This window comes from Meles meles, chromosome 1 (genome assembly GCF_922984935.1).
Source record: "Meles meles chromosome 1, mMelMel3.1 paternal haplotype, whole genome shotgun sequence".
Taxonomy (NCBI): domain Eukaryota; kingdom Metazoa; phylum Chordata; class Mammalia; order Carnivora; family Mustelidae; genus Meles; species Meles meles.
The window spans coordinates 200,962,169-200,974,226 of record NC_060066.1 but is presented as its reverse complement, the minus strand read 5'-3'; positions in this window follow the sequence as shown (position 1 = coordinate 200,974,226).

Here is a 12,058-nt window from a genome sequence, read left to right as displayed (position 1 = left end):
AGGCGGGCAGGGGTCCCTAGAGGAAGCTGTCCTTACTCCAGGGGCTGGAGGCTCCCAGCCACACGCAGGGACAGAGAAACTGCACGCCTGGGTCCTTGTCCCAACTCTGCCACCATCCTGCTGTGTGACCCGGGGCAAGTCGCTCTCCCTCTCTCTGGGTCTCATATTATTTGGAGGTCTCAGGTCCTATCCAGCTCTGGGCTTCCGTCGTCTTGGCAACAAAGAAGGAAAGCCCCATGCTCTAAGGTTCTAGGGACCAAGGGGGAAGGTTCAAATATTTTAAGATTAAAGGAGGAATTCTAGCTTTCTAAGACTAAGAATAAAGAACAAGATCCAAACATTCTGGGTTTTAGGGAGGGAGGATTAGGTAGCGGAGACTCGGAAAAGGGAGCTCCTTGGGTCCGTGGCAGCAGTGGCCTTGGGGTTGTTACCATTCCCACGTGGTCCAGAAGGCGTGTTTGCCTTCAGAGCACAGCCGGTGGGAGTGGAGAGCCCTGGGGAGTGAGTGGAGGGGGGCGGATAGGAGGGTCAGCAGAGGCCAGCTGGTTTCTGGAAGTCACTACGGGCACAGGTGGGTCCTAAGGGCTTCGGCCAGGAGAGCAGCTGCCTCCTCTCCTGCTCTGGCTTTCCCTGGCAGGACCCACCCAGCAGCCACTGGGCTGCTGTTCTGGGGTCGTATCTGCCAGACTTGAGGAATGAGAGGGTAAATGTGTACATAGGCTCCTGCCCCTCCCTTGTGGCCTTCCCGGTGGGTGCTGGATGCCTTCCTGGGGTGGCTTGGACCCTAGGGAAATCTTCCTTGGGCCCACGATCTCACTGAACGCTGTTGAGCCAGGGCTTCTGGGAGGAAGGCAAGAGCGGGTCTGGCCTGGGCGAGGTCTGGGGTGGTGGCGTGTGGGGGAAGCTCCAAGGTTGCCCACCCGACCCATGTCCCATGCCCCTGGCACATGGCCTCCACGACGCTTTTGGAACCCTTGCTTCTTCGTCTGTAAGAGGGGGCCGGCCCTCCTGCGTTGACTGAGCTGCGCAGTGGATGGCGGCTTGCAGACCCGATATTCCTGGGACTCTGCAGGGTAGAGTGGGCGGCAACTGGCAGGGAGGGGAGGAGGGACTCGGCAGCTGAGGCGCCTCAGAACCGAGACCCCCAGGACCTCCCACGGCTGCAGGGCCAGGCCTCAGCCCTCCGGCCTTATGGCCTGGAACTCGGTTCGGGGTGGGGGTGGGGGTCACAGCGGCCTTTCCCTTTGCTCCAGAGTTTTTAAAAGTGAAAAATCCCCACTTACCCGTCCCTGAGAAGCTGGCTGTGCAGCTGGGTGTGAGAAGCCAACTGAAGTACGATTCTTGGTCTTGAGGTGTGAGGCGACCCACCAGGAGAAACACTTGCATATTCTCCCTTGGTACTGAGACCCCAAGAGGTGGGAGGTGATACGGGGGCGGTAGGGGTTGCTGCTGAGCCCCAGCGTGTCCTGGGGCCACATTATTTCAGGTATGCCTGTGTGTGCGTGTACACAGGAGTGCTACTTTAACTCACTGTGTATCATTTTTTTTTTAAGAGGGGGAGGTGTGGAAGGAGCAGAGGAAGAGGGAGAGAGAGAATCTTAAGCAGGCTCCAAGTGCGGCATGCAGCCTGACTCGGGGCTTGATCTCATGACCCTGAGATCAGGACCTGAGCCAAAACCAAGGGTCAGATGCTCGACCTGCTGAGCCACCCAGGTGCCCCTGACTGCCTGTCCCTCTTATCCTACCTCCTATGTATCGTTTCTTTAACTGTCATCTATTGGGCTTCACAAAGGCTTTGATGCAGCTGCGGGAAATACTTAAGGTGAATGAATGGTATAAAACAATCAGAAGTTTCTATAGGCCCTGTGAACTTTTGAAACCTCTGGATCGGGCCTCCTGGTGCTGTGAGCCATCACTCCACCTTTCTAAGCCCCAGCGTCCACATCTGGAAGTGTGGGGGAGCCGTTCCTGCCTCACGATGTGGGGATTATAGGTGTGTTTGCGAAGGGCCTAGTTTGGCACTGGGCAAGGGGACGATGTCCCAGTTGGGGGCATGGGTCCTTGGAGACGTTTCCTGCCGTTCCTACTCGGGTGGGAAGTGAGCCATCCGGGTGGGCTTCCCTGAGGAGGTGTGGCCTTCGAAGCTCCAGGTGGGAGCCAGTGGAAACAAGACCAGGAGGAGGAGCTGGGGCTGTGGGCTCCTGAGTGGGGAGCTCTGGGGAAGTCAAGGAGTTGCTGGCCCGGTCTTGGGGGGTGCTGGTGGGGAGCTGGGAGGACGGGTTTGCTGGGTCTGTCTAAAACCGGGGAGCAGGGTGAAGGGGTGACACGTACGCACCCCCCACATCACAGATGTGAAAACTGTGGCCCCCAGCAGGCTCTGGGGCCGTCGGTCACCCACTGCCTCACAGAGAAGGGGAGGGTGAAGTCTCGGCCTCACAGTTTTTAGCTCATGGTGTGTTGGCCCTTGTGATAGCAAAATAGAAAGAGAAAACCCCCAATCAGTTAAAGATAAAAAAACAACAATTTTATTTCTTTATTTCTAATTTACTTGACAGACAGAGATCACAAGTAGGCAGAGAGGCAGGCAGAGAGAAGCAGGCTTCCCGCCAAGCAGAGAGCCCGATGCGGGGCTCGATTCCAGGATGCTGGGATCATGACCCGAGCTGAAGGCAGAGGCCCTAACCCACTGAGCCACCCAGGTGCCCCCAAAATAATAATTTTAAAAAGAAGGACATGCAGGGCAGAAGGCTAAAGTGACCAGCCGGAGGTGGCACGGCCAGGACTGGAGCAGGACGGAGCTGGAGTCGGAATCCGGCGGTTCCCATGTCTGCACCCACCATCGTTGTTCTCCTCCTCGGGGCGCCGCCTGCCCAGCGCCCCCTCCCTGGTGCTCTCGGCCTTTATTGCATCCTTAACGGGCTCCGGGAGACCTGGCACCTGCCGCCTTTTCTGTTCTAATTAAAGGCGGATGCTCTGAGGGGTGGACAGGGGGTGGCATGCGGGGGGCTCTGGCTCATGGCCACCCTGGGCGACACATTCCTGGCTCCTGACTCACAGAGAAATGTCTTCGTGTCTCCTCGGCACTTTTGGACCCTGCAGCTGTGGCCGCATTCCTCCCCACCCTTCTCCCCCCTCTCGCCGGAGCTGCTGCTGATCGCACGGACCCATCCTGGGCTCTGGAGACTGAGGCCCCGAGGGGAGGCTGCAGGCTTCCCAGCTGCGCAGGGTAGAGTCGGGGAGAGAAGAGCCCCTCTCACTAGGGTGAGCTTTTGCCTTCGCCTTGGCTTTGGGCAGTGATTCCCAACAGGGCTTGTAGTGGGTGCCACGTCTGGAAATGTTACAACTGTGTGTGTGCACGTGTGTGTGTCTGTGCACGTGTGCATGTGGGGGGTGTCTATCCTAGGTGTGGGCACCTAGAGGGTAAAAGCCTGTTTCTAAACATCCTACAATGAATAGGATACAACCCCCCACCCAAGAGAATTATCTGGCCCCAAATGTCAGGACCCCCAAAGCTGAAAAACCTGGGCCTAGGGCTAGAGCACGGGTTTGGTGCCCCCCCATTCTGCTCGTTCTCCGTAAGCCCCAGACTGGACCCTGGAGACCCTGAGACGGCCCCAGGTCAAATCCCAGTGCTCGGGAGCTCCTTCCCCAACCCCAGTCCCATATGAGAGATGGACGAGGACCCAGCTCCGCCCCGACCCCCCGAGCAAGGGAACCGAGAGAAGCTAGCAGGGCTCTTCTGCTTGAAGAAGGGGACCAGATTTCATCCTCTGGCCGGTGCAGGGCTGAAACCTCTAACTCTCAGGGCCCTCTGGGCTCCCACGAGCCGGGCTTCGAGACTGGATTTCTTCACCGTGTCGTGGGGGATCTGGCACACCAACGCGAGGGTGGGCAAGCCAGGGGGCTCTGGCCCGTTGCCTGGTTTTCTAAGAACACATCATGTCCGTTCGTTTACCTGTTGTCCGTGGCTCCCTTGTCGAGGTGATGCTGTCCGGCCTGTCAAGGCCTGAAGTTATTTTCTCACTGGCCCCTGACAGGAAAGATGCGCTGATAGATGGATTTCAGGTGAAAGTCAGTGGCCCGGCGGGGACTGTCCAAAGGGTGTTTAGCCTGGGGGGGGCCATAGGAAGGGCATATCTTTTGTTCTTTTTTGGTCAGAGAGAGTGAGAGAGCAGCAGGCCGAGGGAGAAGCAGGCTCCCCGCTGAGCAGGGAGCCTGATGAGAGACTCGATCGCAGGGCCCTGGGATCATGACCAGAGCCAAAGACAGATGATTAACCAACTGAGCCACCCAGGCGCCCCGGGAAGGGCATATCTTAAAGGCGGTTGCTTCTAGTGCACAGCAGGTCAGGATCTCAAACTCAGATACCTCCCTACGGCCTCAGTTTCCCCACGTGTAAGAGGCAATCTGTGTACAGGCCTCACAGGGCTGTACTGAGGCCCGGCGTGCTGGTGAGTGAGGAGAGAAAGTCTCGTACCCGGGCCAGCAGCCTGAGCCGGGCTATTTATGGGTTTCCGTCGGGAGGGGGGCCCCAGGCTGCGGGCCGTGTCTGACCTGAATTCTTACACTTACAGGAAATTAGAACCCTTGGAAGCAGGTGCGCTGGTGATCCCAACACTCGGGTGGCCAAGAGGGTGATGTGGCTGAGGCAACAGGCTGGGGGGTGGTGTGGACTGGTCGACTGATGGAGGAGGGGCCCGTCCAGAGGGAACAGGGCTCCCATCCGGCCTTCCTGCAGTCATGAGAGGAGAATAGAATGACCACTGCCATGCACTGGGTTCTTCCTCTGTGCTTTGCTTGTGTTTGCTTAGTTAATCCTCACAACAAGCCTATGAGGTATGATTATTACTTCCATCTTACAGATGGGGAAACTGAGGCTCTGAAAGGTTTACTCACTTACCTGTGAGCAATAGAGCAGGTGTTAGAGTCAGGATTTGAATGCGGAAAAGACTGTGTAATTCCAATTCTCTTGTCCTGTTCTCAATACCAGCTGCCTTTAGGCAATGAGGAGGTCTCCAAGAGAATTCCAGAATATTCTGTGGGTTTGGGCAGTTTCCTGCTGAGGTGGCAGTGGGCCCATGGCAGTGGGGCAGAGTGGGGGTGTGTGGATGGTCGGCATCTTGGGGACTGGTCGTAGGCTTCAGTGAGGGCTGGGGGGTGGCTCAGGACTGCCAAGTGTTCATAGGTGGGGACAGGAGCCTGGAAGGGGTGGAGAAACTCAGTTTGGCCTGAGGCCAGGTGGGCTATGGGTGCCCTGGTTCATCCACCTGTCTGAAGTGAGAGTGAGAAGGCAGGTGCGAGAGACTGAGTGTGTCCAGGGTGTGTGCGGCACTGACTTTGACTCAGAAGTGTATGTGGGGATGTGAAGATGTGTGGGACACTGTGGACGTGAGAGGTGAGTGTGATTGTTTGAACATCTGAGGGCTCTCGGGGCAGAATCAGGCCTGGTGTGGCCAAAAATGTATTCACTTATGGGGACTTCCTTCGTGAAAAATAATACAAAATTACAAATACCGAAGGCTGTAAAATAAAAGAAACCACAACAAATTACAATAGTTTCGAAAGCTGACAGATACCACAGACCTTACCGAATCCGAAAAATATCGTAATATTTTTATTAATGAACTTCCTGGCTCTCCCTACCTCTTTTTGGCTTTCGCCATCATGTGAACACATTGCTAGGCCCTCGCAGGGTCTTAGAAGGAGCCCATAGCATAGGCCTTGGGATGTGTGAGTCTGTGTGGGCAACGTGGGCATGTGTGTGTAAGGGTGTGACCACGTGTGAGGTCGTGTTTCTCGAAAGAGTGAGAGACGGAGAGCAAGGTTTTCGTGGCAGAATGCATCAATGAATATCTGTTGACTGAGGAAAAGAGAGGCTACTGTGTGGGGGGAAATGTGTGTGGGATACATACACGTATTTTTAAGCACGTGTGTGCACACATGTGAATGCAGGGGTGTGTGGTATTGTCTGTGAGGAAAGTGTGTGAGATTCCTTGGGTGTCTTTTCTTTGGTATTCCGGTTTTGGGGAACCTCTCCCTGTCTGTACTCTGCCTGCACCCTCTTCCCCACCCCGGGGGCAGATGGGCACAGACATGCTGTGGCATTTGGTCCAGGCCTTTCGGGGACAGGCTTGGTGTACGGAATTCACAGTTCCTTCCCCGCCCCGCCTCCCTTCCTCCCACTGATGAAATGTTGGTAATTCAATCCACGGAGATACTCAGTGTCCTGGGGAGAGGTTGGCATGGGGTGTGTGTGTGTGTGTGTGTGTGAGAGAGAGAGAGAGAGAGAGAGAGACAGTGCATGTATGAGAGGGTGTAAAAGTGAGAATGTGAGTGTATGTGTGTCTGAGGGAGCATGAGAGAGTATGTGAGAGTAAGTTTGCATGAGAGAGTGTGAGAGTGTGTGAGAGTGTGTCTGAGAGAGTGTGCAAGACTGTATGTGTGAGTGTGTGTTTGTGAGTGGGTGTGTCGGAGTGTATGTGAGAGTGTGTGAGAGAATGAGTGTGAGTGTGTGTGAGAGACTGTGTGAGTGTGTGAGAGAATGTGAGAGTGAGTGTGAGAGAATGTGAGTGTGTGACAGTGTATGTGAGTGTGTGAGAGAGTGTATGAGCGAGTAGGAGTGTGTGAGAGTGTGTGGGAGACTGTGTGAGAGAGAGAGAGGGTTCCACAGCACCTGAGCCACCCAAAGAGCACGCTGTTCATATCCTTCCTTGTACAAATGGAGAAACTGAGGCTCAGGGGTAGGGAAGGGATACGTCTGAACAAATCACTGGACCAGGTTGGGACCAGAATTCAGATCTCCTGGGGCAGTGGTTCCAATTCAACTAATTCTGAGCACTTGCTGGGGGCCCAGCCTAGGGTCATTTGAAGGTTGGAGGCTGGTTGGCTGCAAAGAACCATCCCTGACCTGGAGGTGCTTCTGGAGCGGTGGGGGTAAATACGAGCCTGTCCTGGGGAAGGGGTGGTGTTCGTGGGTGGCGGGGCAGCAGTGAGAAGCCAATAGGGCTGCACTGTGGCGCTCCTGCACAGTGCTGGCCCGGGAGCTTGGTTTGCTCTTGGGGGAACCGGGAGGGCATGGGAGGGTGGCACGGGGCAGCTTCAGGTTCATGTTTCAGAAGAAAGCCCAGCTTCTCTGGGGTGAGGGCGGGGTTGGCCACCCAGGAGGCTAGTATCCTATCTAGGCAAGAGTCGTGGGTTTGATGGGATGGGGAGACGGGCTTGCCAAGTAGAGGCAACCCCAGCTTTGGCTTTTCTCACTACTCACCCTCTTCCTCACCAGCTCCCCCCAACACACGGGTCTTAACCCAAGCATCCCCAAGAGAGGTCCTACACATGAGCTGCTCTAACCTCAGGTCGCTTTCCCCATAGTGGGGAGATGCACCCGTCAGAGCAAACCCGGCGAGGGGCAGGACAGGGCTGAGGTCAAAAACAGCCTCTTGGGAGCTAGGCTGCTTGCATTCGAATGCTGATCCAAGTGGCTATGTTCCTTAATCTCTCTGGGCCCCAGATTCCTCATCAATGGGATGACAGCAGGAACAACCATAGGGAATTGTCACGAAGACTAAGTGAATTCAAACGTCAGTGCCTAGCATAGCAGACTGTGTGTGTGATAGCTGTGATTCTAATTGTAGGAATCACACCCAGATGGAGAGGTTTCTTCTCACTGAGCAACCTAGGAGGGCTTCCTGCAGAAGGCAGCAGCCTGGTGCAATGAGAAGGCTGGCTTGGGCTGAGACCATGATCGGGCCGGCAGTTTGGTTCCTTGGCCTGTGTGCCCGGGGTGAATCACGGGCCTCTGTGAGCCTTGTGAGCCTTCCCTGTGAGGAAGGTGAATACGTGGACAACAGTCACCCAGTCCTGAGCTCCTCCTACTCTTCAAACACGAGGCCAGTGCTTGGGGCCTTATTCACTCCTCCTGTCCACCCCGTAGGGAGGTGGGACTATTTCAGGTAAAGAGACGGAGGCGCAGGAGGTGAGATCACTTGCCCGACCTCCCACAGTTCAGAAGGGCAGATTCGGGACTGACTGCAGGAGATCTTAGCCGTTAACTGGCTCCTGGCACGTATTTGTTGTGGATATCGGAGTTGGTTTGGACGAGAGGGAGAGGGGACCCCAGTGGAGGGCTCAGGTTGAGCAGGGAGGTGGGCTTTTACTTAATTCCACAGGGAACAGAATTAGCTGCAGTCAGGAGTCTTTGGGGGAAGACCTAGACCTGGGAGTCAAGGTGGAGTAGGAATTTCAAACTCCTGGGAGGCCTTGTTCAAGTTCTGCTGTATAGAAGGAGAAGCCCTAGGGCCTGTGAAGGTGACCCCTGGCCCCCAGATTCAGTTCGCCCCCTCCTGGGCCTGTTCTGGGCTCTGGGATCTGCCAACTCCACTCTGTATCACCTGGCTCCTTACTCTCTGGTTTTCGGTTGGGTCCAGCCAGCGGGAGAGTGGGAGCAGAAACGGGGTCCTGCTCCCTCTCTGTTGAGTCTCCATGGGCTGCCTTATTCCTCTACAGCTCTCAGCACAGTGTGCTGCCTGGGCATAGGGGTGCTAACAGCTCCACGCTGTTGCCAGTCCCTGGGCACCGCAGTATCCCTTGCTGGTTTCCCTGACCTCCACCCACTCCTCTGAAACCCCTTTTCTGTTATCCCTCTTGTATGAGTCTGTTTTCTGCTCGGACCCTGATGTGTCTCCCCTAACCCTGTCCCCAGCCCTTCTCTCACTCTCTCCTCTGGCTTGGGCTCCTGCCCTCCTCTTAGTTGGCCTGGGGAATGTCACTTTCAAAATCTCAGTGGTGCCCGGAGCTCATGGGAGGAGCCCCCCAGAGCCTTTCAACAAACACCAAACTCAACGACCAAAGCTTTAGATACATAAGGTCTGGTAGGTGGGGGAGCTGCTCAGCCCCAGAAGCTTCAGGGAAGAGTTCTGCTCCCCTCTGACCAGCCTGGCACTGTTCTGGGGTCCACAACTCTCTGTGAGGTCTTCTGGGCTCAGCCTGTGTCTGGGCCCCACCGAGAAGTGACCTGACCCCCTCATGCAGGACGGGAGAGCTCAACCCTCTGCAGCTCCTCCTGATGGTACATTAAAGATGCTTCTTTCCTGAAGTCAAGAATTTCTTCCCACATCCAACCATTTCTCCAGCTTTGTGTCCATATCTCCAAGCTCAACCCTTCCATGGGCATCTTCTTAGCCAACCCCAGACACCCTCAACCAGTTCCAAGGTACGAGAACACACTGCAGCTGGGAACAGACTGTGGGGTCCAAGGGCAGAGGCAGGGGGCCCCACCAGGATGCTACTCATGTAGCCAGGCAGGAGAGGTTGTTGGTCTGGATCAGGGGGTAGCCAGGAAGGTGGGAGAGAACCAGTTGGATTCGAGAAATTATCCCACTTCACCAACCACACCTCATGCAGGAAACACCCTATAATTCTTTGGTCAACCCAGGCTCCTGAATTTGGTTCTGAGAATTTGTATCCTGTCCCTGTGAGGCAGCCCATCCACTATGCCCTTTGGATAGAAGTCAGAAGGGGGCTATTTTATGTTTGGTCATTTGGTGTGTTTATTTGTTGCTTTTTAAAAACTCTGTGTGGTTCATGTGCTAAATGCCCACCATCCCCCTGCTGCTTCCAGCTTAGAGTGTCATGGGTCCCTAGAGGAGAACCTTCTCCGCCCACCTTATTTTCCTAATAAAAATACCCGCTGTTTGCCTGCCTTCCTTCCTGCAGGATCTTGAGAGCCTGGACAGTGCCTGGCATGGAGTCGGCAATAACTGAACACCTACCCCGTTTCAGGCACACGTTAGCCACGTTTCTGGGGAGGACCCAGAGGCGCAGCAACACAAGGACCTGTGCTCAGGGTCACAACACTGGGTGGCAGCAGAGTTGGGATCTGAACCCAAGCTTGCATGACTCCCAGCCCTGCCTCCATCCCTGCATCTTCCCTCCTGCCCCCTTCCTCCTCCCCCTCCCTCTTCTCCTCCCCATCTGGTCCCTTCCTCCCAAGCAGGGCTGAGCCAGCTACAAGACTGGGGTTCCAAAGACCTTCCTCTTACTTTGGACCAGAAATAAATATTTGTTTCTCCCAGTGTAAATACCCCTCCGTGTTTAATGAGGCAATCCCAGGGTCATTTCCTGGCATGGCTCAGTGCCTGGAAGCCTCTTTCACTCTGGGAGCAGCAGGCCTAGGAGGAGAGCTGCTAATGAGGGACTCGGGGTCTCACTGCAACCCTTTCCTTTACAGATGAGGAAACTGTAGCTCTGAGTGGACAACTGATCCATCCCCGGTCACACAGATAGAATTCAGCCCCACACAGCCTGGATCATGTGTTCCAGGCGATGCGGCCTCTGTCGCCCACAGCTCCTGGACGCTTCCCTGCCCCTCCAGCCACGGTGCGGTGATGGACAGGCAGCTGGCGAGCGCGGAGACGGCCCGCCCCCTCCCTTGGCATCTCCAGCCTATGGGGCACTGACGGCCCCCTGGGCACGGACCCCCTCCTGCCATCCCCACTTAAAGTGATACTTTAATAAATTATGCTTTTATGTTATTACACGTGGAGCTATAAAAGCAGAGCGTGTGCAGCGGGGCTGAGGTAACGCGCCCGGGACTTTGCAATTTCCTGGTCTGGCCTGGCTCTGCTCCGCGCCGTGAATTTTTCATTAATGTGCGCAGGTGACGCCACGGGGGCAGATGCAGGCCAGGTACGCTCTCGCAGCGGCGCGGCCCCCTCCCGGAGCTCGCCGGGTCAGCCCGGGGATGGTGGAGGGTTCACACCACGGTGACTAGACATCGCCCCATTCGGGGGCTCGGGAGAAGCTCTCCATTCAAATTGCGAGTGATAAGCACGCCGTGTTCATGGGGGATGGAAAGGGTGTCCGCTGGCCAAGTGCCTGGCCCATGCCAGACCCTGGGCCCAGTGTTTGACACGCATTACCTCATTTTGCCCAAAAAAAGCTGTGAGCTCAGCATCACGAGCCCCATTGGATGGACGAGGCCAATGTGGCTCGCTTTTCGGTGATACCAGGTCTGTGCCCAGTCTGTCTGATTCCAGAGCCCGTGTTTGTAACTACTAGGCTCTCCCTTCTCTTTATTTCTCTCTCCCCCCTCTTCTCCCCAGATCTCTGGTCCCTTTCCATGCGGTCATAATTATAGAGGCAATGGGTGCATTGAATAGAGGAAAAAACCCCATTTAGAATCTGTGGGGAAGGAAGCTCCCGGGACCCCACAGCTTTGCCCACACTACCCCCTCCCGGCACGCCTTTCCTTCTTCCCACTGGGTTCGGGAACTCAGGACTTGTGCTCTGTAACCCCCCAGGCTGCCTCTCCACACCCTGCTCCTCTGGTTGGGTGCCCACTCATCTGTGATGTGCTTGAGGTCTGAGTCCGGAGTCCAAGCATGTTGGCATGTGCCAGTCTTCGCACCTGTGGGATGGGGCTGGTGTCAGTGGAGCACAGTGGAAATGCGGGCAAAGCCACCCATTGAGGCTTGTATGGTTCTCGAATGATTCTAGATGATTCCAGAATGAGAGAGGCAACAGGAAAACAGGCACCCTGGACTGGTTCCTGGATGACTTGGGTGTGCTCTTCTGTAAAGCAGGCCCCCGAAGTCTGTGTGGGGGTCCAGTGAGAATCCCCCTGCCTCCCTGTGCACGTGCACAGTCGAAGCCAGGTTTCTTCAGCTCTTTTGGGAAATGATCCTAGGAGCTGAAGACAAAACCCAACTTGAAATAAACACTCGGAGCCCAAAGACCCCACAGTTCTCGGCGAGTGAATATCCTCTCCCGCCGGCTGGCTTCCACCCCATGTCCAAGTGCATACACGAAGCAGCAGGGGTGGCTTTGGGCCCCTTCTGCAGAATTAGTGAGATTAGCTGAAGGCGGGAGCCCAGCAGATGTCCCCTCTCTGGACTCGGTGACTCACTTGCCTCCCTGGTTGAGAAATGGATCCAGCCGGGCCTGAGCGGTCCTGGCTGGTGGGGAACGAGACAGGGGGCAGAGGTCAGGGTAAACACCCGCGGTCAAGGCGGGAGGTCGGGTTGAGGGTGGGGACAAGAAAGAGGACAGAACATTTCCACTC